The sequence below is a fragment of the Pongo pygmaeus genome, chromosome 3 (genome assembly GCF_028885625.2).
Source record: "Pongo pygmaeus isolate AG05252 chromosome 3, NHGRI_mPonPyg2-v2.0_pri, whole genome shotgun sequence".
In the NCBI taxonomy this organism is placed as follows: domain Eukaryota; kingdom Metazoa; phylum Chordata; class Mammalia; order Primates; family Hominidae; genus Pongo; species Pongo pygmaeus.
This window is the reverse complement of record NC_072376.2, coordinates 75103882-75131300: the sequence shown is the minus strand read 5'-3', so window position 1 is coordinate 75131300 and position 27419 is coordinate 75103882.

Sequence of the window (27419 nt, the reverse complement as noted above, 5' to 3'; positions counted from 1 at the left end):
TGCACACATCATAAAGAAGTTTCAAAGAATGCTTCTGTCTAGGTTTTATGTGAAGATATTTCTTTTTCCACCATAGGCCTCAAAGCGCTCCTAATGAACACTTGCAGATTCTACAAAAAGACTGTTTCATAACTGCTCTAGCAAAGGAAAGGTTCACCTCTGTGAGTTGAACACACATCGCAAAGCAGTTTGTGAGAATGCTTCTGTCCAGTTTTAATGGGAAGATATTCCCGCTTCTAACAAAGGCCTGAAAGAGCTCCAAATATCCACTTGTAGATGCTGCAAAAAGACTCTTTCCAAACTGCTCCATGAAAAGGAAAGTTCAACTCTGTGAGTTGAATGCACACATCATAAAGAAGTTTCAAAGAATGCTTCTGTCTAGGTATTATGTGACGATATTTCCTTTTCCACCATAGGCCTCAAAGCGCTCCAAATGAACACATGTAGATTCTACAAAAAGAGTGTTTCAAAGCTGCTCTTTCAAAAGAAGTGTTCAACTCTGTGAGTTGGATTCATACTTCACAAAGCAGTTTCACAGAACGTTTCTGTTTCGTTTTTATGGGAAGATATTCCCGTTTGCAACGAAGGCCTGAAAGGGCTCTAAGTATCCACTTGCAGATTCTGCCAAAACACACTTTCAAAACTGCTCTATCAAAAGGAAGGCTTATCTCTCAGAGTTGAATGCACACATCATAAAGGGGTTTCTGAGAATGCTTCTGCCTGGTTTATATGTGAAGATATTTCCTTTTCCACCATAGGCCTCAAAGCGCTCCAAACGAACACTTGCAGATTCTACAAAAAGAGTGTTTCAAAACTGCTCTTTCAAAGGAAGTGTTCAACTCTGTGAGTTGGATTCATACTACACAAAGCAGTTTCACAGAACTCTTCTGTTTAGTTTTTATGGGAAGATATTCCCGTTTCCAACGAAGGCCTGAAAGGGCTCCAAATATCCACTTGCAGATTCTGCAAAAACACAGGTTCAAAACTGCTCTATCAAAAGGAAGGCTTATCTCTCTGAGTTGAATGCACACATCATAAAGGGGTTTCTGAGAATGCTTCTGCCTTGTTTATATATGAAGATATTTCTTTTTCCACCATAGGCCTCAAAGCGCTCCAAATGAACACTTGCAGATTCTACAAAAAGAGTGTTTCATAACTGCTCTAGCATAGGAAAGGTTCACCTCTGTGAATTGAACACACACATCACAAAGCAGTTTGTGAGAATGCTTCGGTTTAGTTTTTATGGGAAGATATTCCCGCTTCTAACAAAGGCCTGAAAGAGCTCCAAATATCCACTTGCAGATGCTGCAAAAAGACTCTTTCCAAACTGCTCCATGAAAAGGAATGTTCAACTCTGTGAGTTGAATGCACACATCATAAAGAAGTTTCAAAGAATGCTTCTGTCTAGGTTTTATGTGAAGATATTTCTTTGTCCACCATAGGCCTCAAAGCGCTCCAAATGAACACTTGCAGATTCTACAAAAAGAGTGTTTCATAACTGTTCTAGCAAAGGAAAGGTTCAATTCTGTGAGTTGAACACACACATCACAAAGCAGTTTGTGAGAATGCTTCTGTCCAGTTTTAATGGGAAGATATTCCCGCTTCTAACAAAGGAATGAAAGAGCTCCAAATATCCACTTGCAGATGCTGCAAAAAGACTCTTTCCAAACTGCTCCATGAAAAGGAATGTTCACCTCTGTGAGTTGAATGCACACATCATAAAGAAGTTTCAAAGAATGCTTCTGTCTAGGTTTTATGTGAAGATATTTCCTTTTCCACCATAGGCCTCAAAGCGCTCCAAATGAACACTTGCAGATTCTACAAAAAGAGTGTTTCAAAGCTGCTCTTTCAAAAGAAGTGTTCAACTCTGTGAGTTGGATTAATACTTCACAAAGCAGTTTCACAGAACGTTTCTGTTTCGTTTTTATGGGAAGATATTCCCGTTTGCAACGAAAGCCTGAAAGGGCTCTAAGTATCCACTTGCAGATTCTGCCAAAACACAGTTTCAAAACTGCTCTATCAAAAGGAAGGCTTATCTCTCCGAGTTGAATGCACACATCATAAAGAGGTTTCTGAGAATGCTTCTGCCTGGTTTATATGTGAAGATATTTCCTTTTCCACCATAGGCCTCAAAGCGCTCCAAACGAACACTTGCAGATTCTACAAAAAGAGTGGTTCAAAACTGCTCTTTGAAAGGAAGTGTTCAACTCTGTGAGTTGGATTCATACTACACAAAGCAGTTTCACAGAACTCTTCTGTTTAGTTTTTAATGGAAGATATTCCCGTTTCCAACGAAGGCCTGAAAGGGCTCCAAATATCCACTTGCAGATTCTGCAAAAACACAGGTTCAAAACTGCTCTATCAAAAGGAAGGCTTATCTCTCTGAGTTGAATGCACACATCATAAAGGGGTTTCTGAGAATGCTTCTGCCTTGTTTATATATGAAGATATTTCTTTTTCCACCATAGGCCTCAAAGCGCTCCAAATGAACACTTGCAGATTCTACAAAAAGAGTGTTTCATAACTGCTCTAGCAAAGGAAAGGTTCACCTCTGTGAGTTGAACACACACATCACAAAGCAGTTTGTGAGAATGCTTCGGTTTAGTTTTTATGGGAAGATATTCCCGCTTCTAACAAAGGCCGGAAGAACTCCAAATATCCACTTGCAGAGGCTGCAAAAAGACTCTTTCCAAACTGCTCCATGAAAAAGAAGGTTCAACTCTGTGAGTTGAATGCACACATCATAAAGAAGTTTCAAAGAATGCTTCTGTCTAGGTTTTATGTGAAGATATTTCTTTTTCCACCATAGGCCTCAAAGCGCTCCAAATAAACACTTGCAGATTCTACAAAAAGAGTGTTTCATAACTGCTCTAGCAAAGGAAAGGTTCACCTCTGTGAATTGAACACACACATCACAAAGCAGTTTGGGGAATGCTTCGGTTTAGTTTTTATGGGAAGATATTCCCGCTTCTAACAAAGGCCTGAAAGAGCTCCAAATATCCACTTGCAGATGCTGCAAAAAGACTCTTTCCAAACTGCTCCATGAAAAAGAAGGTTCAACTCTGTGAGTTGAATGCACACATCATAAAGAAGTTTCAAAGAATGCTTCTGTCTAGGTTTTATGTGAAGATATTTCTTTTTCCACCATAGGCCTCAAAGCGCTCCAAATGAACACTTGCAGATTCTACAAAAAGAGTGTTTCATAACTGCTCTAGCAAAGGAAAGGTTCACCTCTGTGAGTTGAACACACACATCACAAAGCAGTTTGTGAGAATGCTTCTGTCCAGTTTTAATGGGAAGATATTCCCGCTTCTAAAAAAGGCCTGAAAGAGCTCCAAATATCCACTTGCAGATGCTGCAAAAAGACTCTTTCCAAACTGCTCCATGAAAAGGAAAGTTCAACTCTGTGAGTTGAATGCACACATCATAAAGAAGTTTCAAAGAATGCTTCTGTCTAGGTATTATGTGACGATATTTCCTTTTCCACCATAGGCCTCAAAGCGCTCCAAATGAACACATGTAGATTCTACAAAAAGAGTGTTTCAAAGCTGCTCTTTCAAAAGAAGTGTTCAACTCTGTGAGTTGGATTCATACTTCACAAAGCAGTTTCACAGAACGTTTCTGTTTCGTTTTTATGGGAAGATATTCCCGTTTGCAACGAAGGCCTGAAAGGGCTCTAAGTATCCACTTGCAGATTCTGCCAAAACACACTTTCAAAACTGCTCTATCAAAAGGAAGGCTTATCTCTCCGAGTTGAATGCACACATCATAAAGAGGTTTCTGAGAATGCTTCTGCCTGGTTTATATGTGAAGATATTTCCTTTTCCACCATAGGCCTCAAAGCGCTCCAAACGAACACTTGCAGATTCTACAAAAAGAGTGTTTCAAAACTGCTCTTTCAAAGGAAGTGTTCAACTCTGTGAGTTGGATTCATACTACACAAAGCAGTTTCACAGAACTCTTCTGTTTAGTTTTTATGGGAAGATATTCCCGTTTCCAACGAAGGCCTGAAACGGCTCCAAATATCCACTTGCAGATTCTGCAAAAACACAGGTTCAAAACTGCTCTATCAAAAGGAAGGCTTATCTCTCTGAGTTGAATGCACACATCATAAAGGGGTTTCTGAGAATGCTTCTGCCTTGTTTATATATGAAGATATTTCTTTTTCCACCATAGGCCTCAAAGCGCTCCAAATGAACACTTGCAGATTCTACAAAAAGAGTGTTTCATAACTGCTCTAGCAAAGGAAAGGTTCACCTCTGTGAATTGAACACACACATCACAAAGCAGTTTGTGAGAATGCTTCGGTTTAGTTTTTATGGGAAGATATTCCCGCTTCTAACAAAGGCCTGAAAGAGCTCCAAATATCCACTTGCAGATGCTGCAAAAAGACTCTTTCCAAACTGCTCCATGAAAAGGAATGTTCAACTCTGTGAGTTGAATGCACACATCATAAAGAAGTTTCAAAGAATGCTTCTGTCTAGGTTTTATGTGAAGATATTTCTTTTTCCACCATAGGCCTCAAAGCGCTCCAAATGAACACTTGCAGATTCTACAAAAAGAGTGTTTCATAACTGCTCTAGCAAAGGAAAGGTTCACCTCTGTGAGTTGAACACACACATCACAAAGCAGTTTGTGAGAATGCTTCTGTCCAGTTTTAATGGGAAGATATTCCCGCTTCTAACAAAGGTCTGAAAGAGCTCCAAATATCCACTTGCAGATGCTGCAAAAAGACTCTTTCCAAACTGCTCCATGAAAAGGAATGTTCAACTCTGTGGGTTGAATGCACACATCATAAAGAAGTTTCAAAGAATGCTTCTGTCTAGGTTTTATGTGAAGATATTTCCTTTTCCACCATAGGCCTCAAAGCGCTCCAAATGAACACTTGCAGATTCTACAAAAAGAGTGTTTCAAAGCTGCTCTTTCAAAAAAAGTGTTCAACTCTGTGAGTTGGATTAATACTTCACAAAGCAGTTTCACAGAACGTTTCTGTTTCGTTTTTATGGGAAGATATTCCCGTTTGCAACGAAAGCCTGAAAGGGCTCTAAGTATCCACTTGCAGATTCTGCCAATACACACTTTCAAAACTGCTCTATCAAAAGGAAGGCTTATCTCTCTGAGTTGAATGCACACATCATAAAGAGGTTTCTGAGAATGCTTCTGCCTTGTTTATATATGAAGATATTTCTTTTTCCACCATAGGCCTCAAAGCGCTCCAAATGAACACTTGCAGATTCTACAAAAAGAGTGTTTCATAACTGCTCTAGCAAAGGAAAGTTTCACCTCTGTGAGTTGAACACACACATCACAAAGCAGTTTGTGAGAATGCTTCGGTTTAGTTTTTATGGGAAGATATTCCCGCTTCTAACAAAGGCCTGAAAGAGCTCCAAATATCCACTTGCAGATGCTGCAAAAAGACTCTTTCCAAACTGCTCCATGAAAAAGAAGGTTCAACTCTGTGAGTTGAATGCACACATCATAAAGAAGTTTCAAAGAATGCTTCTGTCTAGGTTTTATGTGAAGATATTTCTTTTTCCACCATAGGCCTCAAAGCGCTCCAAATGAACACTTGCAGATTCTACAAAAAGAGTGTTTCATAACTGCTCTAGCAAAGGAAAGGTTCACCTCTGTGAATTGAACACACACATCACAAAGCAGTTTGTGAGAATGCTTCGGTTTAGTTTTTATGGGAAGATATTCCCGCTTCTAACAAAGGCCTGAAAGAGCTCCAAATATCCACTTGCAGATGCTGCAAAAAGACTCTTTCCAAACTGCTCCATGAAAAGGAATGTTCAACTCTGTGAGTTGAATGCACACATCATAAAGAAGTTTCAAAGAATGCTTCTATCTAGGTTTTATGTGAAGAGATTTCTTTTTCCACCATAGGCCTCAAAGCGCTCCAAATGAACACTTGCAGATTCTACAAAAAGAGTGTTTCATAATTGCTCTAGCAAAGGAAAGGTTCACCTCTGTGAGTTGAACACACACATCACAAAGCAGTTTGTGAGAATGCTTCTGTCCAGTTTTAATGGGAAGATATTCCCGCTTCTAACAAAGGCCTGAAAGAGCTCCAAATATCCACTTGCAGATGCTGCAAAAAGACTCTTTCCAAACTGCTCCATGAAAAGGAAGGTTCAACTCCGTGAGTTGAATGCACACATCATAAAGAAGTTTCAAAGAATGCTTCTGTCTAGGTTTTATGTGAAGATATTTCCTTTTCCACCATAGGCCTCAAAGCGCTCCAAATGAACACTTGCAGATTCTACAAAAAGAGTGTTTCAAAGCTGCTCTTTCAAAAGAAGTGTTCAACTCTGTGAGTTGGATTAATACTTCACAAAGCAGTTTCACAGAACGTTTCTGTTTCGTTTTTATGGGAAGATATTCCCGTTTGCAACGAAAGCCTGAAAGGGCTCTAAGTATCCACTTGCAGATTCTGCCAAAACACACTTTCAAAACTGCTCTATCAAAAGGAAGGCTTATCTCTCCGAGTTGAATGCACACATCATAAAGAGGTTTCTGAGAATGCTTCTGCCTGGTTTATATGTGAAGATATTTCCTTTTCCACCATAGGCCTCAAAGCGCTCCAAACGAACACTTGCAGATTCTACAAAAAGAGTGTTTCAAAACTGCTCTTTCAAAGGAAATGTTCAACTCTGTGAGTTGGATTCATACTACACAAAGCAGTTTCACAGAACTCTTCTGTTTAGTTTTTATGGGAAGATATTCCCGTTTCCAACGAAGGCCTGAAAGGGCTCCAAATATCCACTTGCAGATTCTGCAAAAACACAGGTTCAAAACTGCTCTATCAAAAGGAAGGCTTATCTCTCTGAGTTGAATGCACACATCATAAAGGGGTTTCTGAGAATGCTTCTGCCTTGTTTATATATGAAGATATTTCTTTTTCCACCATAGGCCTCAAATCGCTCCAAATGAACACTTGCAGATTCTACAAAAAGAGTGTTTCATAACTGCTCTAGCAAAGGAAAGGTTCACCTCTGTGAGTTGAACACACACATCTCAAAGCAGTTTGTGAGAATGCTTCTGTCCAGTTTTTATGGGAAGTTATTCCCGCTTCTAGCAAAGGCCTGAAAGAGCTCCAAATATCCACTTGCAGATGCTGCAAAAAGACTCTTTCCAAACTGCTCCATGAAAAAGAAGGTTCAACTCTGTGAGTTGAATGCACACATCATAAAGAAGTTTCAAAGAATGCTTCTGTCTAGGTTTTATGTGAAGATATTTCTTTTTCCACCATAGGCCTCAAAGCGCTCCAAATGAACACTTGCAGATTCTACAAAAAGAGTGTTTCATAACTGCTCTAGCAAAGGAAAGGTTCACCTCTGTGAGTTGAACACACACATCACAAAGCAGTTTGTGAGAATGCTTCTGTCCAGTTTTAATGGGAAGATATTCCCGCTTCTAACAAAGGCCTGAAAGAGCTCCAAATATCCACTTGCAGATGCTGCAAAAAGACTCTTTCCAAACTGCTCCATGAAAAGGAAAGTTCAACTCTGTGAGTTGAATGCACACATCATAAAGAAGTTTCAAAGAATGCTTCTGTCTAGGTTTTATGTGAAGATATTTCTTTTTCCACCATAGGCCTCAAAGCGCTCCTAATGAACACTTGCAGATTCTACAAAAAGAGTGTTTCATAACTGCTCTAGCAAAGGAAAGGTTCACCTCTCTGAGTTGAACACACACATCACAAAGCAGTTTGTGAGAATGCTTCTGTCCAGTTTTAATGGGAAGATATTCCCGCTTCTAACAAAGGCCTGAAAGAGCTCCAAATATCCACTTGCAGATGCTGCAAAAAGACTCTTTCCAAACTGCTCCACGAAAAGGAAAGTTCAACTCTGTGAGTTGAATGCACACATCATAAAGAAGTTTCAAAGAATGCTTCTGTCTAGGTATTATGTGACGACATTTCCTTTTCCACCATAGGCCTCAAAGCGCTCCAAATGAACACATGTTGATTCTACAAAAAGAGTGTTTCAAAGCTGCTCTTTCAAAAGAAGTGTTCAACTCTGTGAGTTGGATTCATACTTCACAAAGCAGTTTCACAGAACGTTTCTGTTTCGTTTTTATGGGAAGATATTCCCGTTTGCAACGAAGGCCTGAAAGGGCTCTAAGTATCCACTTGCAGATTCTGCCAAAACACACTTTCAAAACTGCTCTATCAAAAGGAAGGCTTATCTCTCCGAGTTGAATGCACACATCAAAAGAGGTTTCTGAGAATGCTTCTGCCTGGTTTATATGTGAAGATATTTCCTTTTCCACCATAGGCCTGAAAGCGCTCCAAACGAACACTTGCAGATTCTACAAAAAGAGTGTTTCAAAACTGCTCTTTCAAAGGAAGTGTTCAACTCTGTGAGTTGGATTCATACTACACAAAGCAGTTTCACAGAACTCTTCTGTTTAGTTTTTATTTGAAGATATTCCCGTTTCCAACGAAGGCCTGAAAGGGCTCCAAATATCCACTTGCAGATTCTGCAAAAACACAGGTTCAAAACTGCTCTATCAAAAGGAAGGCTTATCTCTCTGAGTTGAATGCACACATCATAAAGGGGTTTCTGAGAATGCTTCTGGCTTGTTTATATATGAAGATATTTCTTTTTCCACCATAGGCCTCAAAGCGCTCCAAATGAACACTTGCAGATTCTACAAAAAGAGTGTTTCAAAGCTGCTCTTTCAAAAAAAGTGTTCAACTCTGTGAGTTGGATTAATACTTCACAAAGCAGTTTCACAGAACGTTTCTGTTTCGTTTTTATGGGAAGATATTCCCGTTTGCAACGAAAGCCTGAAAGGGCTCTAAGTATCCACTTGCAGATTCTGCCAATACACACTTTCAAAACTGCTCTATCAAAAGGAAGGCTTATCTCTCTGAGTTGAATGCACACATCATAAAGAGGTTTCTGAGAATGCTTCTGCCTTGTTTATATATGAAGATATTTCTTTTTCCACCATAGGCCTCAAAGCGCTCCAAATGAACACTTGCAGATTCTACAAAAAGAGTGTTTCATAACTGCTCTAGCAAAGGAAAGGTTCACCTCTGTGAGTTGAACACACACATCACAAAGCAGTTTGTGAGAATGCTTCGGTTTAGTTTTTATGGGAAGATATTCCCGCTTTTAACAAAGGCCTGAAAGAGCTCCAAATATCCACTTGCAGATGCTGCAAAAAGACTCTTTCCAAACTGCTCCATGAAAAAGAAGGTTCAACTCTGTGAGTTGAATGCACACATCATAAAGAAGTTTCAAAGAATGCTTCTGTCTAGGTTTTATGTGAAGATATTTCTTTTTCCACCATAGGCCTCAAAGCGCTCCAAATGAACACTTGCAGATTCTACAAAAAGAGTGTTTCATAACTGCTCTAGCAAAGGAAAGGTTCACCTCTGTGAGTTGAACACACACATCACAAAGCAGTTTGTGAGAATGCTTCGGTTTAGTTTTTATGGGAAGATATTCCCGCTTCTAACAAAGGCCTGAAAGAGCTCCAAATATCCACTTGCAGATGCTGCAAAAAGACTCTTTCCAAACTGCTCCATGAAAAGGAATGTTCAACTCTGTGAGTTGAATGCACACATCATAAAGAAGTTTCAAAGAATGCTTCTGTCTAGGTTTTATGTGAAGATATTTCTTTTTCCACCATAGGCCTCAAAGCGCTCCAAATGAACACTTGCAGATTCTACAAAAAGAATGTTTCATAATTGCTCTAGCAAAGGAAAGGTTCACCTCTGTGAGTTGAACACACACATCACAAAGCAGTTTGTGAGAATGCTTCTGTCCAGTTTTAATGGGAAGATATTCCCGCTTCTAACAAAGGCCTGAAAGAGCCCCAAATATCCACTTGCAGATGCTGCAAAAAGACTCTTTCCAAACTGCTCCATGAAAAGGAAGGTTCAACTCCGTGAGTTGAATGCACACATCATAAAGAAGTTTCAAAGAATGCTTCTGTCTAGGTTTTATGTGAAGATATTTCCTTTTCCACCATAGGCCTCAAAGCGCTCCAAATGAACACTTGCAGATTCTACAAAAAGAGTGTTTCAAAGCTGCTCTTTCAAAAGAAGTGTTCAACTCTGTGAGTTGGATTCATACTTCACAAAGCAGTTTCACAGAACGTTTATGTTTCGTTTTTATGGGAAGATATTCCCGTTTGCAACGAAGGCCTGAAAGGGCTCTAAGTATCCACTTGCAGATTCTGCCAAAACACACTTTCAAAACTGCTCTATCAAAAGGAAGGCTTATCTCTCCGAGTTGAATGCACACATCAAAAGAGGTTTCTGAGAATGCTTCTGCCTGGTTTATATGTGAAGATATTTCCTTTTCCACCATAGGCCTCAAAGCGCTCCAAACGAACACTTGCAGATTCTACAAAAAGAGTGTTTCAAAACTGCTCTTTCAAAGGAAGTGTTCAACTCTGTGAGTTGGATTCATACTACACAAAGCAGTTTCACAGAACTCTTCTGTTTAGTTTTTATGGGAAGATATTCCCGTTTCCAACGAAGGCCTGAAAGGGCTCCAAATATCCACTTGCAGATTCTGCAAAAACACAGGTTCAAAACTGCTCTATCAAAAGGAAGGCTTATCTCTCTGAGTTGAATGCACACATCATAAAGGGGTTTCTGAGAATGCTTCTGGCTTGTTTATATATGAAGATATTTCTTTTTCCACCATAGGCCTCAAAGCGCTCCAAATGAACACTTGCAGATTCTACAAAAAGAGTGTTTCATAACTGCTCTAGCAAAGGAAAGGTTCACCTCTGTGAATTGAACACACACATCACAAAGCAGTTTGTGAGAATGCTTCGGTTTAGTTTTTATGGGAAGATATTCCCGCTTCTAACAAAGGCCTGAAAGAGCTCCAAATATCCACTTGCAGATGCTGCAAAAAGACTCTTTCCAAACTGCTCCATGAAAAGGAATGTTCAACTCTGTGAGTTGAATGCACACATCATAAAGAAGTTTCAAAGAATGCTTCTGTCTAGGTTTTATGTGAAGATATTTCTTTTTCCACCATAGGCCTCAAAGCGCTCCAAATGAACACTTGCAGATTCTACAAAAAGAGTGTTTCATAACTGCTCTAGCAAAGGAAAGGTTCACCTCTGTGAGTTGAACACACACATCACAAAGCAGTTTGTGAGAATGCTTCTGTCCAGTTTTAATGGGAAGATATTCCCGCTTCTAACAAAGGTCTGAAAGAGCTCCAAATATCCACTTGCAGATGCTGCAAAAAGACTCTTTCCAAACTGCTCCATGAAAAGGAATGTTCAACTCTGTGAGTTGAATGCACACATTATAAAGAAGTTTCAAAGAATGCTTCTGTCTAAGTTTTATGTGAAGATATTTCCTTTTCCACCATAGGCCTCAAAGCGCTCCAAATGAACACTTGCAGATTCTACAAAAAGAGTGTTTCAAAGCTGCTCTTTCAAAAAAAGTGTTCAACTCTGTGAGTTGGATTAATACTTCACAAAGCAGTTTCACAGAACGTTTCTGTTTCGTTTTTATGGGAAGATATTCCCGTTTGCAACGAAAGCCTGAAAGCGCTCTAAGTATCCACTTGCAGATTCTGCCAATACACACTTTCAAAACTGCTCTATCAAAAGGAAGGCTTATCTCTCTGAGTTGAATGCACACATCATAAACAGGTTTCTGAGAATGCTTCTGCCTTGTTTATATATGAAGATATTTCTTTTTCCACCATAGGCCTCAAAGCGCTCCAAATGAACACTTGCAGATTCTACAAAAAGAGTGTTTCATAACTGCTCTAGCAAAGGAAAGGTTCACCTCTGTGAGTTGAACACACACATCTCAAAGCAGTTTGTGAGAATGCTTCTGTCCAGATTTTATGGGAAGATATTCCCGCTTCTAGCAAAGGCCTGAAAGAGCTCCAAATATCCACTTGCAGATGCTGCAAAAAGACTCTTTCCAAACTGCTCCATGAAAAAGAAGGTTCAACTCTGTGAGTTGAATGCACACATCATAAAGAAGTTTCAAAGAATGCTTCTGTCTAGGTTTTATGTGAAGATATTTCTTTTTCCACCATAGGCCTCAAAGCGCTCCAAATGAACACTTGCAGATTCTACAAAAAGAGTGTTTCATAACTGCTCTAGCAAAGGAAAGGTTCACCTCTGTGAGTTGAACACACACATCACAAAGCAGTTTGTGAGAATGCTTCTGTCCAGTTTTAATGGGAAGATATCCCGCTTCTAACAAAGGCCTGAAAGAGCTCCAAATATCCACTTGCAGATGCTGCAAAAAGACTCTTTCCAAACTGCTCCATGAAAAAGAAGGTTCAACTCTGTGAGTTGAATGCACACATCATAAAGAAGTTTGAAAGAATGCTTCTGTCTAGGTATTATGGGACGATATTTCCTTTTCCACCATAGGCCTCAAAGCGCTCCAAATGAACACATGTAGATTCTACAAAAAGAGTGTTTCAAAGCTGCTCTTTCAAAAGAAGTGTTCAACTCTATGAGTTGGATTCATACTTCACAAAGCAGTTTCACAGAACGTTTCTGTTTCGTTTTTATGGGAAGATATTCCCGTTTGCAACGAAGGCCTGAAAGGGCTCTAAGTATCCACTTGCAGATTCTGCCAAAACACAGTTTAATAACTGCTCTATCAAAAGGAAGGCTTATCTCTCCGAGTTGAATGCACACATCATAAAGAGGTTTCTGAGAATGCTTCTGCCTGGTTTATATGTGAAGATATTTCCTTTTCCACCATAGGCCTCAAAGCGCTCCAAACGAACACTTGCAGATTCTACAAAAAGAGTGTTTCAAAACTGCCCTTTCAAAGGAAGTGTTCAACTCTGTGAGTTGGATTCATACTACACAAAGCAGTTTCACAGAACTCTTCTGTTTAGTTTTTATGGGAAGATATTCCCGTTTCCAACGAAGGCCTGAAAGGGCTCCAAATATCCACTTGCAGATTCTGCAAAAACACAGGTTCAAAACTGCTCTATCAAAAGGAAGGCTTATCTCTCTGAGTTGAATGCACACATCATAAAGGGGTTTCTGAGAATGCTTCTGCCTTGTTTATATATGAAGACATTTCTTTTTCCACCATAGGCCTCAAAGCGCTCCAAATGAACACTTGCAGATTCTACAAAAAGAGTTTTTCATAACTGCTTTAGCAAAGGAAAGGTTCACCTCTGTGAGTTGAACACACACATCACAAAGCAGTTTGTGAGAATGCTTCGGTTTAGTTTTTATGGGAAGATATTCCCGCTTCTAACAAAGGCCTGAAAGAGCTCCAAATATCCACTTGCAGATGCTGCAAAAAGACTCTTTCCAAACTGCTCCATGAAAAAGAAGGTTCAACTCTGTGAGTTGAATGCACACATCATAAAGAAGTTTCAAAGAATGCTTCTGTCTAGGTTTTATGTGAAGATATTTCTTTTTCCAGCATAGGCCTCAAAGCGCTCCAAATGAACACTTGCCGATTCTACAAAAAGAGTGTTTCATAACTGCTCTAGCAAAGGAAAGGGTCACCTCTGTGAGTTGAACACACACATCGCAAAGCAGTTTGTGAGAATGCTTCTGTCCAGTTTTAATGGGAAGATATTCCCGCTTCTAACAAAGGCCTGAAAGAGCTCCAAATATCCACTTGCAGATGCTGCAAAAAGACTCTTTCCAAACTGCTCCATGAAAAGGAAGGTTCAACTCTGTGAGTTGAATGCACACATCATAAGGAAGTTTCAAAGAATGCTTCTGTCTAGGTATTATGTGACGATATTTCCTTTTCCACCATAGGCCTCAAAGTGCTCCAAATGAACACATGTAGATTCTACAAAAAGAGTGTTTCAAAGGTGCTCTTTCAAAAGAAGTGTTCAACTCTGTGAGTTGGATTCATACTTCACAAAGCAGTTTCACAGAACGTTTCTGTTTCGTTTTTATGGGAAGATATTCCCGTTTGCAACGAAAGCCTGAAAGGGCTCTAAGTATCCACTTGCAGATTCTGCCAAAACACACTTTCAAAACTGCTCTATCAAAAGGAAGGCTTATCTCTCCGAGTTGAATGCACACATCATAAAGAGGTTTCTGAGAATGCTTCTGCCTGGTTTATATGTGAAGATATTTCCTTTTCCACCATAGGCCTCAAAGCGCTCCAAACGAACACTTGCAGATTCTACAAAAAGAGTGTTTCAAAACTGCTCTATCAAAGGAAGTGTTCAACTCTGTGAGTTGGATTCATACTACACAAAGCAGTTTCACAGAACTCTTCTGTTTAGTTTTTATGGGAAGATATTCCCGTTTCCAACGAAGGCCTGAAAGGGCTCCAAATATCCACTTGCAGATTCTGCAAAAACACAGGTTCAAAACTGCTCTATCAAAAGGAAAGCTTATCTCTGTGAGTTGAATGCACACATCATAAAGGGGTTTCTGAGAATGCTTCTGCCTTGTTTATATATGAAGATATTTCTTTTTCCACCATAGGCCTCAAAGCGCTCCAAATGAACACTTGCAGATTCTACAAAAAGAGTGTTTCATAACTGCTCTAGCAAAGGAAAGGTTCACCTCTGTGAGTTGAACACACACATCACAAAGCAGTTTGTGAGAATGCTTCGGTTTAGTTTTTATGGGAAGATATTCCCGCTTCTAACAAAGGCCTGAAAGAGCTCCAAATATCCACTTGCAGATGCTGCAAAAAGACTCTTTCCAAACTGCTCCATGAAAAAGAAGGTTCAACTCTGTGAGTTGAATGCACACATCATAAAGAAGTTTCAAAGAATGCTTCTGTCTAGGTTTTATGTGAAGATATTTCTTTTTCCACCATAGGCCTCAAAGCGCTCCAAATGAACACTTGCAGATTCTACAAAAAGAGTGTTTCATAACTGCTCTAGCAAAGGAAAGGTTCACCTCTGTGAGTTGAACACACACATCACAAAGCAGTTTGTGAGAATGCTTCTGTCCAGTTTTAATGGGAAGATATTCCCGCTTCTAACAAAGGCCTGAAAGAGCTCCAAATATCCACTTGCAGATGCTGCAAAAAGACTCTTTCCAAACTGCTCCATGAAAAAGAAGGTTCAACTCTGTGAGTTGAATGCACACATCATAAAGAAGTTTCAAAGAATGCTTCTGTCTAGGTTTTATGTGAAGATATTTCTTTTTCCACCATAGGCCTCTAAGCGCTCCAAATGAACACTTGCAGATTCTACAAAAAGAGTGTTTCATAACTGCTCTAGCAAAGGAAAGGTTCACCTCTGTGAGTTGAACACACATCACAAAGCAGTTTGTGAGAATGCTTCTGTTTAGTTTTTATGGGAAGATATTCCCGCTTTTAACAAACGCCTGAAAGAGCTCCAAATATCCACTTGCAGATGCTACAAAAAGAATCTTTCCAAACTGCTCAATGATAAGGAAGGTTCAACTCTGTGAGTTGAATGCACACATCATAAAGAAGTTTCAAAGAATGCTTCTTTCTAGGTTTTATGTGAAGATATTTCCTTTTCCACCATAGGCCTCAAAGCGCTCCAAATGAACACTTGCAGATTCTACAAAACGAGTGTTTCAAAACTGCTCTTTCAAAACAAGTGTTCAACTCTGTGAGTTGGATTCATACTTCACAAAGGAGTTTCACAGAACGCTTCTGTTTAGTTTTTATGGGAAGATATTCCCGTTTCCAACGAAGGCCTGAAAGGGCTCCCAATATACACTTGCAGATTCTGCAAAGACACAGTTGCAAAACTGCTCTATCAAAAGGAAGGCTTATCTCTCCGAGTTGAATGCACACATCATAAAGAGGTTTCTGAGAATGCTTCTGCCTGGATAATATGTGAAGATATTTCCTTTTCCACCATAGGCCTCAAAGCGCTCCAAACGAACACTTGCAGATTCTACAAAAAGAGTGTTTCATAACTGCTCTAGCAAAGGAAAGGTTCACCTCTCTGAGTTGGATTCATACTACACAAACCAGTTTCACAGAACTCTTCTGTTTAGTTTTTAATGGAAGATATTCCCGTTTCCAACGAAGGCCTGAAAGGGCTCCAAATATCCACTTGCAGATTCTGCGAAAACACAGTTTCAAAACTGCTCTATCAAAAGGAAGGCTTATCTCTCTGAGTTGAATGCACACATCATAAAGAGCTTTCTGAGAATGCTTCTGCCTTGTTTATATATGAAGATATTTCTTTTTCCACCATAGGCCTCAAATCGCTCCAAATGAACACTTGCAGATTCTACAAAAAGAGTGTTTCATAACTGCTCTAGCAAAGGAAAGGTTCACCTCTGTGAGTTGAACACACACATCACAAGGCAGTTTGTGAGAATGCTTCTGTCCAATTTTTATGGGAAGATATTCCCGCTTCTAACAAAGGCCTGAAAGAGCTCCAAATATCCACTTGCAGATGCTGCAAAAAGACTCTTTCCAAACTGCTCCATGAAAAGGAATGTTCAACTCTGTGAGTTGAATGCACACATCATAAAGAAGTTTCAAAGAATGCTTCTGTCTAGGTTTTATGTGAAGATATTTCTTTTTCCACCGTAGGCCTCAAAGGGTTCCAAATGAAGACTTGCAGATTCTACAAAAAGAGTGTTTCATAACTGCTCTAGCAAAGGAAAGGTTCACCTCTATGAGTTGAACACACACATCACAAAGCAGTTTGTGAGAATGCTTCTGTCCAGTTTTAATGGGAAGATATTCCCGCTTCTAACAAAGGCCTGAAAGAGCTCCAAATATCCACTTGCAGATGCTGCAAAAAGACTCTTTCCAAACTGCTCCATGAAAAGGAATGTTCAACTCTGTGAGTTGAATGCACACATCATAACGAAGTTTCAAAGAATGCTTCTGTCTAGGTTTTATGTGAAGATATTTTCTTTTCCACCATAGGCCTCAAAGCGCTCCAAATGAACACTTGCAGATTCTACCAAAAGAGTGTTTCAAAGCTGCTCTTTCAAAAGAAGTGTTCAACTCTGTGAGTTGGATTCATACTTCACAAAGCAGTTTCACAGAACGTTTCTGTTTCGTTTTTATGGGAAGATATTCCCGTTTGCAACGAAAGCCTGAAAGGGCTCTAAGTATCCACTTGCAGATTCTGCCAAAACACACTTTCAAAACTGCTCTATCAAAAGGAAGGCTTATCTCTCCGAGTTGAATGCACACATCATAAAGAGGTTTCTGAGAATGCTTCTGCCTGGTTTATATGTGAAGATATTTCCTTTTCCACCATAGGCCTCAAAGCGCTCCAAACGAACACTTGCAGATTCTACAAAAAGAGTGTTTCAAAACTGCTCTTTCAAAGGAAGTGTTCAACTCTGTGAGTTGGATTCATACTACACAAAGCAGTTTCACAGAACTCTTCTGTTTAGTTTTTATGGGAAGATATTCCCGTTTCCAACGAAGGCCTGAAAGGGCTCCAAATATCCACTTGCAGATTCTGCAAAAACACAGGTTCAAAACTGCTCTATCAAAAGGAAGGCTTATCTCTCTGAGTTGAATGCACACATCATAAAGAGCTTTCTGAGAATGCTTCTGCCTTGTTTATATATGAAGATATTTCTTTTTCCACCATAGGCCTCAAATCGCTCCAAATGAACACTTGCAGATTCTACAAAAAGAGTGTTTCATAACTGCTCTAGCAAGGGAAAGGTTCACCTATGTGAGTTGAACACACACATCACAAAGCAGTTTGTGAGAATGCTTCTGTCCAGTTTTTATGGGAAGATATTCCCGCTTCTAACAAAGGCCTGAAAGAGCTCCAAATATCCACTTACAGATGCTGCAAAAAGACTCTTTCCAAACTGCTCCATGAAAAGGAAGGTTCAACTCTGTGAGTTGAATGCACACATCATAAAGAAGTTTCAAAGAATGCTTCTGTCTAGGTATTATGTGACGATATTTCCTTTTCCACCTTAGGCCTCAAAGCGCTCCAAATGAACACTTGCAGATTCTACAAAAAGAGTGTTTCATAACTGCTCTAGCAAAGGAAAGGTTCACCTCTGTGAGTTGAACACACACATCTCAAAGCAGTTTGTGAGAATGCTTCTGTCCAGATTTTATGGGAAGATATTCCCGCTTCTAGCAAAGGCCTGAAAGAGCTCCAAATATCCACTTGCAGATGCTGCAAAAAGACTCTTTCCAAACTGCTCCATGAAAAAGAAGGTTCAACTCTGTGAGTTGAATGCACACATCATAAAGAAGTTTCAAAGAATGCTTCTGTCTAGGTTTTATGTGAAGATATTTCTTTTTCCACCATAGGCCTCAAAGCGCTCCAAATGAACACTTGCAGATTCTACAAAAAGAGTGTTTCATAACTGCTCTAGCAAAGGAAAGGTTCACCTCTGTGAGTTGAACACACACATCACAAAGCAGTTTGTGAGAATGCTTCTGTCCAGTTTTAATGGGAAGATATCCCGCTTCTAACAAAGGCCTGAAAGAGCTCCAAATATCCACTTGCAGATGCTGCAAAAAGACTCTTTCCAAACTGCTCCATGAAAAAGAAGGTTCAACTCTGTGAGTTGAATGCACACATCATAAAGAAGTTTGAAAGAATGCTTCTGTCTAGGTATTATGGGACGATATTTCCTTTTCCACCATAGGCCTCAAAGCGCTCCAAATGAACACATGTAGATTCTACAAAAAGAGTGTTTCAAAGCTGCTCTTTCAAAAGAAGTGTTCAACTCTATGAGTTGGATTCATACTTCACAAAGCAGTTTCACAGAACGTTTCTGTTTCGTTTTTATGGGAAGATATTCCCGTTTGCAACGAAGGCCTGAAAGGGCTCTAAGTATCCACTTGCAGATTCTGCCAAAACACAGTTTAATAACTGCTCTATCAAAAGGAAGGCTTATCTCTCCGAGTTGAATGCACACATCATAAAGAGGTTTCTGAGAATGCTTCTGCCTGGTTTATATGTGAAGATATTTCCTTTTCCACCATAGGCCTCAAAGCGCTCCAAACGAACACTTGCAGATTCTACAAAAAGAGTGTTTCAAAACTGCCCTTTCAAAGGAAGTGTTCAACTCTGTGAGTTGGATTCATACTACACAAAGCAGTTTCACAGAACTCTTCTGTTTAGTTTTTATGGGAAGATATTCCCGTTTCCAACGAAGGCCTGAAAGGGCTCCAAATATCCACTTGCAGATTCTGCAAAAACACAGGTTCAAAACTGCTCTATCAAAAGGAAGGCTTATCTCTCTGAGTTGAATGCACACATCATAAAGGGGTTTCTGAGAATGCTTCTGCCTTGTTTATATATGAAGACATTTCTTTTTCCACCATAGGCCTCAAAGCGCTCCAAATGAACACTTGCAGATTCTACAAAAAGAGTTTTTCATAACTGCTTTAGCAAAGGAAAGGTTCACCTCTGTGAGTTGAACACACACATCACAAAGCAGTTTGTGAGAATGCTTCGGTTTAGTTTTTATGGGAAGATATTCCCGCTTCTAACAAAGGCCTGAAAGAGCTCCAAATATCCACTTGCAGATGCTGCAAAAAGACTCTTTCCAAACTGCTCCATGAAAAAGAAGGTTCAACTCTGTGAGTTGAATGCACACATCATAAAGAAGTTTCAAAGAATGCTTCTGTCTAGGTTTTATGTGAAGATATTTCTTTTTCCAGCATAGGCCTCAAAGCGCTCCAAATGAACACTTGCCGATTCTACAAAAAGAGTGTTTCATAACTGCTCTAGCAAAGGAAAGGGTCACCTCTGTGAGTTGAACACACACATCGCAAAGCAGTTTGTGAGAATGCTTCTGTCCAGTTTTAATGGGAAGATATTCCCGCTTCTAACAAAGGCCTGAAAGAGCTCCAAATATCCACTTGCAGATGCTGCAAAAAGACTCTTTCCAAACTGCTCCATGAAAAGGAAGGTTCAACTCTGTGAGTTGAATGCACACATCATAAGGAAGTTTCAAAGAATGCTTCTGTCTAGGTATTATGTGACGATATTTCCTTTTCCACCATAGGCCTCAAAGTGCTCCAAATGAACACATGTAGATTCTACAAAAAGAGTGTTTCAAAGGTGCTCTTTCAAAAGAAGTGTTCAACTCTGTGAGTTGGATTCATACTTCACAAAGCAGTTTCACAGAACGTTTCTGTTTCGTTTTTATGGGAAGATATTCCCGTTTGCAACGAAAGCCTGAAAGGGCTCTAAGTATCCACTTGCAGATTCTGCCAAAACACACTTTCAAAACTGCTCTATCAAAAGGAAGGCTTATCTCTCCGAGTTGAATGCACACATCATAAAGAGGTTTCTGAGAATGCTTCTGCCTGGTTTATATGTGAAGATATTTCCTTTTCCACCATAGGCCTCAAAGCGCTCCAAACGAACACTTGCAGATTCTACAAAAAGAGTGTTTCAAAACTGCTCTATCAAAGGAAGTGTTCAACTCTGTGAGTTGGATTCATACTACACAAAGCAGTTTCACAGAACTCTTCTGTTTAGTTTTTATGGGAAGATATTCCCGTTTCCAACGAAGGCCTGAAAGGGCTCCAAATATCCACTTGCAGATTCTGCAAAAACACAGGTTCAAAACTGCTCTATCAAAAGGAAAGCTTATCTCTGTGAGTTGAATGCACACATCATAAAGGGGTTTCTGAGAATGCTTCTGCCTTGTTTATATATGAAGATATTTCTTTTTCCACCATAGGCCTCAAAGCGCTCCAAATGAACACTTGCAGATTCTACAAAAAGAGTGTTTCATAACTGCTCTAGCAAAGGAAAGGTTCACCTCTGTGAGTTGAACACACACATCACAAAGCAGTTTGTGAGAATGCTTCGGTTTAGTTTTTATGGGAAGATATTCCCGCTTCTAACAAAGGCCTGAAAGAGCTCCAAATATCCACTTGCAGATGCTGCAAAAAGACTCTTTCCAAACTGCTCCATGAAAAAGAAGGTTCAACTCTGTGAGTTGAATGCACACATCATAAAGAAGTTTCAAAGAATGCTTCTGTCTAGGTTTTATGTGAAGATATTTCTTTTTCCACCATAGGCCTCAAAGCGCTCCAAATGAACACTTGCAGATTCTACAAAAAGAGTGTTTCATAACTGCTCTAGCAAAGGAAAGGTTCACCTCTGTGAGTTGAACACACACATCACAAAGCAGTTTGTGAGAATGCTTCTGTCCAGTTTTAATGGGAAGATATTCCCGCTTCTAACAAAGGCCTGAAAGAGCTCCAAATATCCACTTGCAGATGCTGCAAAAAGACTCTTTCCAAACTGCTCCATGAAAAAGAAGGTTCAACTCTGTGAGTTGAATGCACACATCATAAAGAAGTTTCAAAGAATGCTTCTGTCTAGGTTTTATGTGAAGATATTTCTTTTTCCACCATAGGCCTCTAAGCGCTCCAAATGAACACTTGCAGATTCTACAAAAAGAGTGTTTCATAACTGCTCTAGCAAAGGAAAGGTTCACCTCTGTGAGTTGAACACACATCACAAAGCAGTTTGTGAGAATGCTTCTGTTTAGTTTTTATGGGAAGATATTCCCGCTTTTAACAAACGCCTGAAAGAGCTCCAAATATCCACTTGCAGATGCTACAAAAAGAATCTTTCCAAACTGCTCAATGATAAGGAAGGTTCAACTCTGTGAGTTGAATGCACACATCATAAAGAAGTTTCAAAGAATGCTTCTTTCTAGGTTTTATGTGAAGATATTTCCTTTTCCACCATAGGCCTCAAAGCGCTCCAAATGAACACTTGCAGATTCTACAAAACGAGTGTTTCAAAACTGCTCTTTCAAAACAAGTGTTCAACTCTGTGAGTTGGATTCATACTTCACAAAGGAGTTTCACAGAACGCTTCTGTTTAGTTTTTATGGGAAGATATTCCCGTTTCCAACGAAGGCCTGAAAGGGCTCCCAATATACACTTGCAGATTCTGCAAAGACACAGTTGCAAAACTGCTCTATCAAAAGGAAGGCTTATCTCTCCGAGTTGAATGCACACATCATAAAGAGGTTTCTGAGAATGCTTCTGCCTGGATAATATGTGAAGATATTTCCTTTTCCACCATAGGCCTCAAAGCGCTCCAAACGAACACTTGCAGATTCTACAAAAAGAGTGTTTCATAACTGCTCTAGCAAAGGAAAGGTTCACCTCTCTGAGTTGGATTCATACTACACAAACCAGTTTCACAGAACTCTTCTGTTTAGTTTTTAATGGAAGATATTCCCGTTTCCAACGAAGGCCTGAAAGGGCTCCAAATATCCACTTGCAGATTCTGCGAAAACACAGTTTCAAAACTGCTCTATCAAAAGGAAGGCTTATCTCTCTGAGTTGAATGCACACATCATAAAGAGCTTTCTGAGAATGCTTCTGCCTTGTTTATATATGAAGATATTTCTTTTTCCACCATAGGCCTCAAATCGCTCCAAATGAACACTTGCAGATTCTACAAAAAGAGTGTTTCATAACTGCTCTAGCAAAGGAAAGGTTCACCTCTGTGAGTTGAACACACACATCACAAGGCAGTTTGTGAGAATGCTTCTGTCCAATTTTTATGGGAAGATATTCCCGCTTCTAACAAAGGCCTGAAAGAGCTCCAAATATCCACTTGCAGATGCTGCAAAAAGACTCTTTCCAAACTGCTCCATGAAAAGGAATGTTCAACTCTGTGAGTTGAATGCACACATCATAAAGAAGTTTCAAAGAATGCTTCTGTCTAGGTTTTATGTGAAGATATTTCTTTTTCCACCGTAGGCCTCAAAGGGTTCCAAATGAAGACTTGCAGATTCTACAAAAAGAGTGTTTCATAACTGCTCTAGCAAAGGAAAGGTTCACCTCTATGAGTTGAACACACACATCACAAAGCAGTTTGTGAGAATGCTTCTGTCCAGTTTTAATGGGAAGATATTCCCGCTTCTAACAAAGGCCTGAAAGAGCTCCAAATATCCACTTGCAGATGCTGCAAAAAGACTCTTTCCAAACTGCTCCATGAAAAGGAATGTTCAACTCTGTGAGTTGAATGCACACATCATAACGAAGTTTCAAAGAATGCTTCTGTCTAGGTTTTATGTGAAGATATTTTCTTTTCCACCATAGGCCTCAAAGCGCTCCAAATGAACACTTGCAGATTCTACCAAAAGAGTGTTTCAAAGCTGCTCTTTCAAAAGAAGTGTTCAACTCTGTGAGTTGGATTCATACTTCACAAAGCAGTTTCACAGAACGTTTCTGTTTCGTTTTTATGGGAAGATATTCCCGTTTGCAACGAAAGCCTGAAAGGGCTCTAAGTATCCACTTGCAGATTCTGCCAAAACACACTTTCAAAACTGCTCTATCAAAAGGAAGGCTTATCTCTCCGAGTTGAATGCACACATCATAAAGAGGTTTCTGAGAATGCTTCTGCCTGGTTTATATGTGAAGATATTTCCTTTTCCACCATAGGCCTCAAAGCGCTCCAAACGAACACTTGCAGATTCTACAAAAAGAGTGTTTCAAAACTGCTCTTTCAAAGGAAGTGTTCAACTCTGTGAGTTGGATTCATACTACACAAAGCAGTTTCACAGAACTCTTCTGTTTAGTTTTTATGGGAAGATATTCCCGTTTCCAACGAAGGCCTGAAAGGGCTCCAAATATACACTTGCAGATTCTGCGAAAACACAGTTTTAAAACTGCTCTATCAAAAGGAAGGCTTATCTCTCTGAGTTGAATGCACACATCATAAAGAGCTTTCTGAGAATGCTTCTGCCTTGTTTATATATGAAGATATTTCTTTTTCCACCATAGGCCTCAAATCGCTCCAAATGAACACTTGCAGATTCTACAAAAAGAGTGTTTCATAACTGCTCTAGCAAAGGAAAGGTTCACCTCTGTGAGTTGAACACACACATCACAAGGCAGTTTGTGAGAATGCTTCTGTCCAGTTTTTATGGGAAGATATTCCCGCTTCTAACAAAGGCCTGAAAGAGCTCCAAATATCCTATTGCAGATGCTGCAAAAAGACTCTTTCCAAACTGCTCCATGGAAAGGAAAGTTCAACTCTGTGAGTTGAATGCACACATCATAAAGAAGTTTCAAAGAATGCTTCTGTCTAGGTATTATGTGACGATATTTCCTTTTCCACCATAGGCCTCGAAGCGCTCCAAATGAACACATGTAGATTCTACAAAAAGAGTGTTTCAAAGCTGCTCTTTCAAAAGAAGTGTTCAACTCTGTGAGTTGGATTCATACTTCACAAAGCAGTTTCACAGAACGCTTCTGTTTAGTTTTTATGGGAAGATATTCCCTTTTCCAACAAAGGCCTGAAAGGGCTCCAAATATACAATTGCAGATTCTGCAAAAACACAGTTCCAAAACTGCTGTATCAAAAGGAAGGCTTATCTCCCCGAGTTGAATGCACACATCATAAAGAGGTTTCTGAGAATGCTTCTGCCTGGTTTATAAGTGAAGATATTTCCTTTTCCACCGTAGGCCTCAAAGCGCTCCAAATGAACACTTGCAGATTCTACAAAAAGAGTGTTTCAAAACTGCTCTTTCAAAGGAAGTGTTCAACTCTGTGAGTTGGATTCATACTACAGAAAGCAGTTTCACAGAACCTTCTGTTTAGTTTTTTTGGGAAGATATTCCCGTTTCCAACGAAGGCCTGAAAGGGCTCCATATATGCACTTATAGATTCTGCAAAAACACAGTTTCAAAACTGCTCTATCAAAAGGAAGGCTTATCTCTCCGAGTTGAATGCACACATCATACAGAGGTTTCTGGGAATGCTTCTGCCTGGTTTATAAGTGAAGATATTTCCTTTTCCACCATAGGCCTCAAAGCGCTCCAAATGAACACTTGCAGATTCTACAAAAAGAGTGTTTCAAAACAGCTCTTTCAAAGGAAGTGTCCAACTCTGTGAGTTGGATTGATACTACACAAAGCAGTTTCACAGAACGCTTCTCTTTAGTTTTTATGGGAAGATATTCCCGCTTCTAACAAAGGCCTGAAAGAGCTCCAAATATCCACTTGCAGATGCTGCAAAAAGACTCTTTCCAAACTGCTCCATGAAAAGGAAAGTTCAACTCTGTGAGTTGAATGCACACATCATAAAGAAGTTTCAAAGAATGCTTCTGTCTAGGTATTATGTGACGATATTTCCTTTTCCACCATAGGCCTCAAAGCGCTCCAAATGAACACATGTAGATTCCACAAAAAGAGTGTTTCAAAGCTGCTCTTTCAAAAGAAGGGTTCAACTCTGTGAGTTGGATTCATACTTCACAAAGCAGTTTCACAGAACATTTCTGTTTCGTTTTTATGGGAAGATATTCCCGTTTGCAACGAAGGCCTGAAAGTGCTCTAAGTATCCACTTGCAGATTCTGCCAAAACACAGTTTCAAAACTGCTCTATCAAAAGGAAGGCTTATCTCTCCGAGTTGAATGCACACATCATAAAGAGGTTTCTGAGAATGCTTCTGCCTGGTTTATATGTGAAGATATTTCCTTTTCCACCATAGGCCTCAAAGCGCTCCAAACGAACACTTGCAGATTCTACAAAAAGAGTGTTTCAAAACTGCTCTTTCAAAGGAAGTGTTCAACTCTGTGAGTTGGATTCATACTACACAAAGCAGTTTCACAGAACTCTTCTGTTTAGTTTTTATGGGAAGATATTCCCGTTTCCAACGAAGGCCTGAAAGGGCTCCAAATATCCACTTGCAGATTCTGCAAAAACACAGGTTCAAAACTGCTCTATCAAAAGGAAGGCTTTTCTCTCTGAGGTGAATGCACACATCATAAAGGGGTTTCTGAGAATGCTTCTGCCTTGTTTATATATGAAGATATTTCTTTTTCCACCATAGGCCTCAAAGCGCTCCAAATGAACACTTGCAGATTCTACAAAAAGAGTGTTTCATAACTGCTCTAGCAAAGGAAAGGTTCACCTCTGTGAGTTGAACACACACATCACAAAGTAGTTTGTGAGAATGCTTTGGTTTAGTTTTTATGGGAAGATATTCCCGCTTCTAACAAAGGCCTGAAAGAGCTCCAAATATCCACTTGCAGATGCTGCAAAAAGACTCTTTCCAAACTGCTCCATGAAAAAGAAGGTTCAACTCTGTGAGTTGAATGCACACATCATAAAGAAGTTTCAAAGAATGCTTCTGTCTAGGTTTTATGTGAAGATATTTCTTTTTCCACCATAGGCCTCAAAGCGCTCCAAATGAACACTTGCAGATTCTACAAAAAGAGTGTTTCATAACTGCTCTAGCAAAGGAAAGGTTAACCTCTGTGAGTTGAACACACACATCTCAAAGCAGTTTGTGAGAATGCTTCTGTCCAGTTTTTATGGGAAGATATTCCCGCTTCTAGCAAAGGCCTGAAAGAGCTCCAAATATCCACTTGCAGATGCTGCAAAAAGACTCTTTCCAAACTGCTCCATGAAAAAGAAGGTTCAACTCTGTGAGTTGAATGCACACATCATAAAGAAGTTTCAAAGAATGCTTCTGTCTAGGTTTTATGTGAAGATATTTCTTTTTCCACCATAGGCCTCAAAGCGCTCCAAATGAACACTTGCAGATTCTACAAAAAGACTGTTTCATAACTGCTCTAGAAAAGGAAAGGTTCACCTCTGTGAGTTGAACACACACATCGCAAAGCAGTTTGTGAGAATGCTTCTGTCCAGTTTTAATGGGAAGATATTCCCGCTTCTAACAAAGGCCTGAAAGAGCTCCAAATATCCACTTGCAGATGCTGCAAAAAGACTCTTTCCAAACTGCTCCATGAAAAGGAAAGTTCAACTCTGTGAGTTGAATGCACACATCATAAAGAAGTTTCAAAGAATGCTTCTGTCTAGGTATTATGTGACGATATTTCCTTTTCCACCATAGGCCTCAAAGCGCTCCAAATGAACACATGTAGATTCTACAAAAAGAGTGTTTCAAAGCTGCTCTTTCAAAAGAAGTGTTCAACTCTGTGAGTTGGATTCATACTTCACAAAGCAGTTTCACAGAACGTTTCTGTTTCGTTTTTATGGGAAGATATTCCCGTTTGCAACGAAGGCCTGAAAGGGCTCTAAGTATCCACTTGCAGATTCTGCCAAAACACACTTTCAAAACTGCTCTATCAAAAGGAACGCTTATCTCTCAGAGTTGAATGCACACATCATAAAGGGGTTTCAGAGAATGCTTCTGCCTGGTTTATATGTGAAGATATTTCCTTTTCCACCATAGGCCTCAAAGCGCTCCAAACGAACACTTGCAGATTCTACAAAAAGAGTGTTTCAAAACTGCTCTTTCAAAGGAAGTGTTCAACTCTGTGAGTTGGATTCATACTACACAAAGCAGTTTCACAGAACTCTTCTGTTTAGTTTTTATGGGAAGATATTCCCGTTTCCAACGAAGGCCTGAAAGGGCTCCAAATATCCACTTGCAGATTCTGCAAAAACACAGTTGCAAAACTGCTCTATCAAAAGGAAGGCTTATCTCTCTAAGTTGAATGCACACATCATAAAGGGGTTTCTGAGAATGCTTCTGCCTTGTTTATATATGAAGATATTTCTTTTTCCACC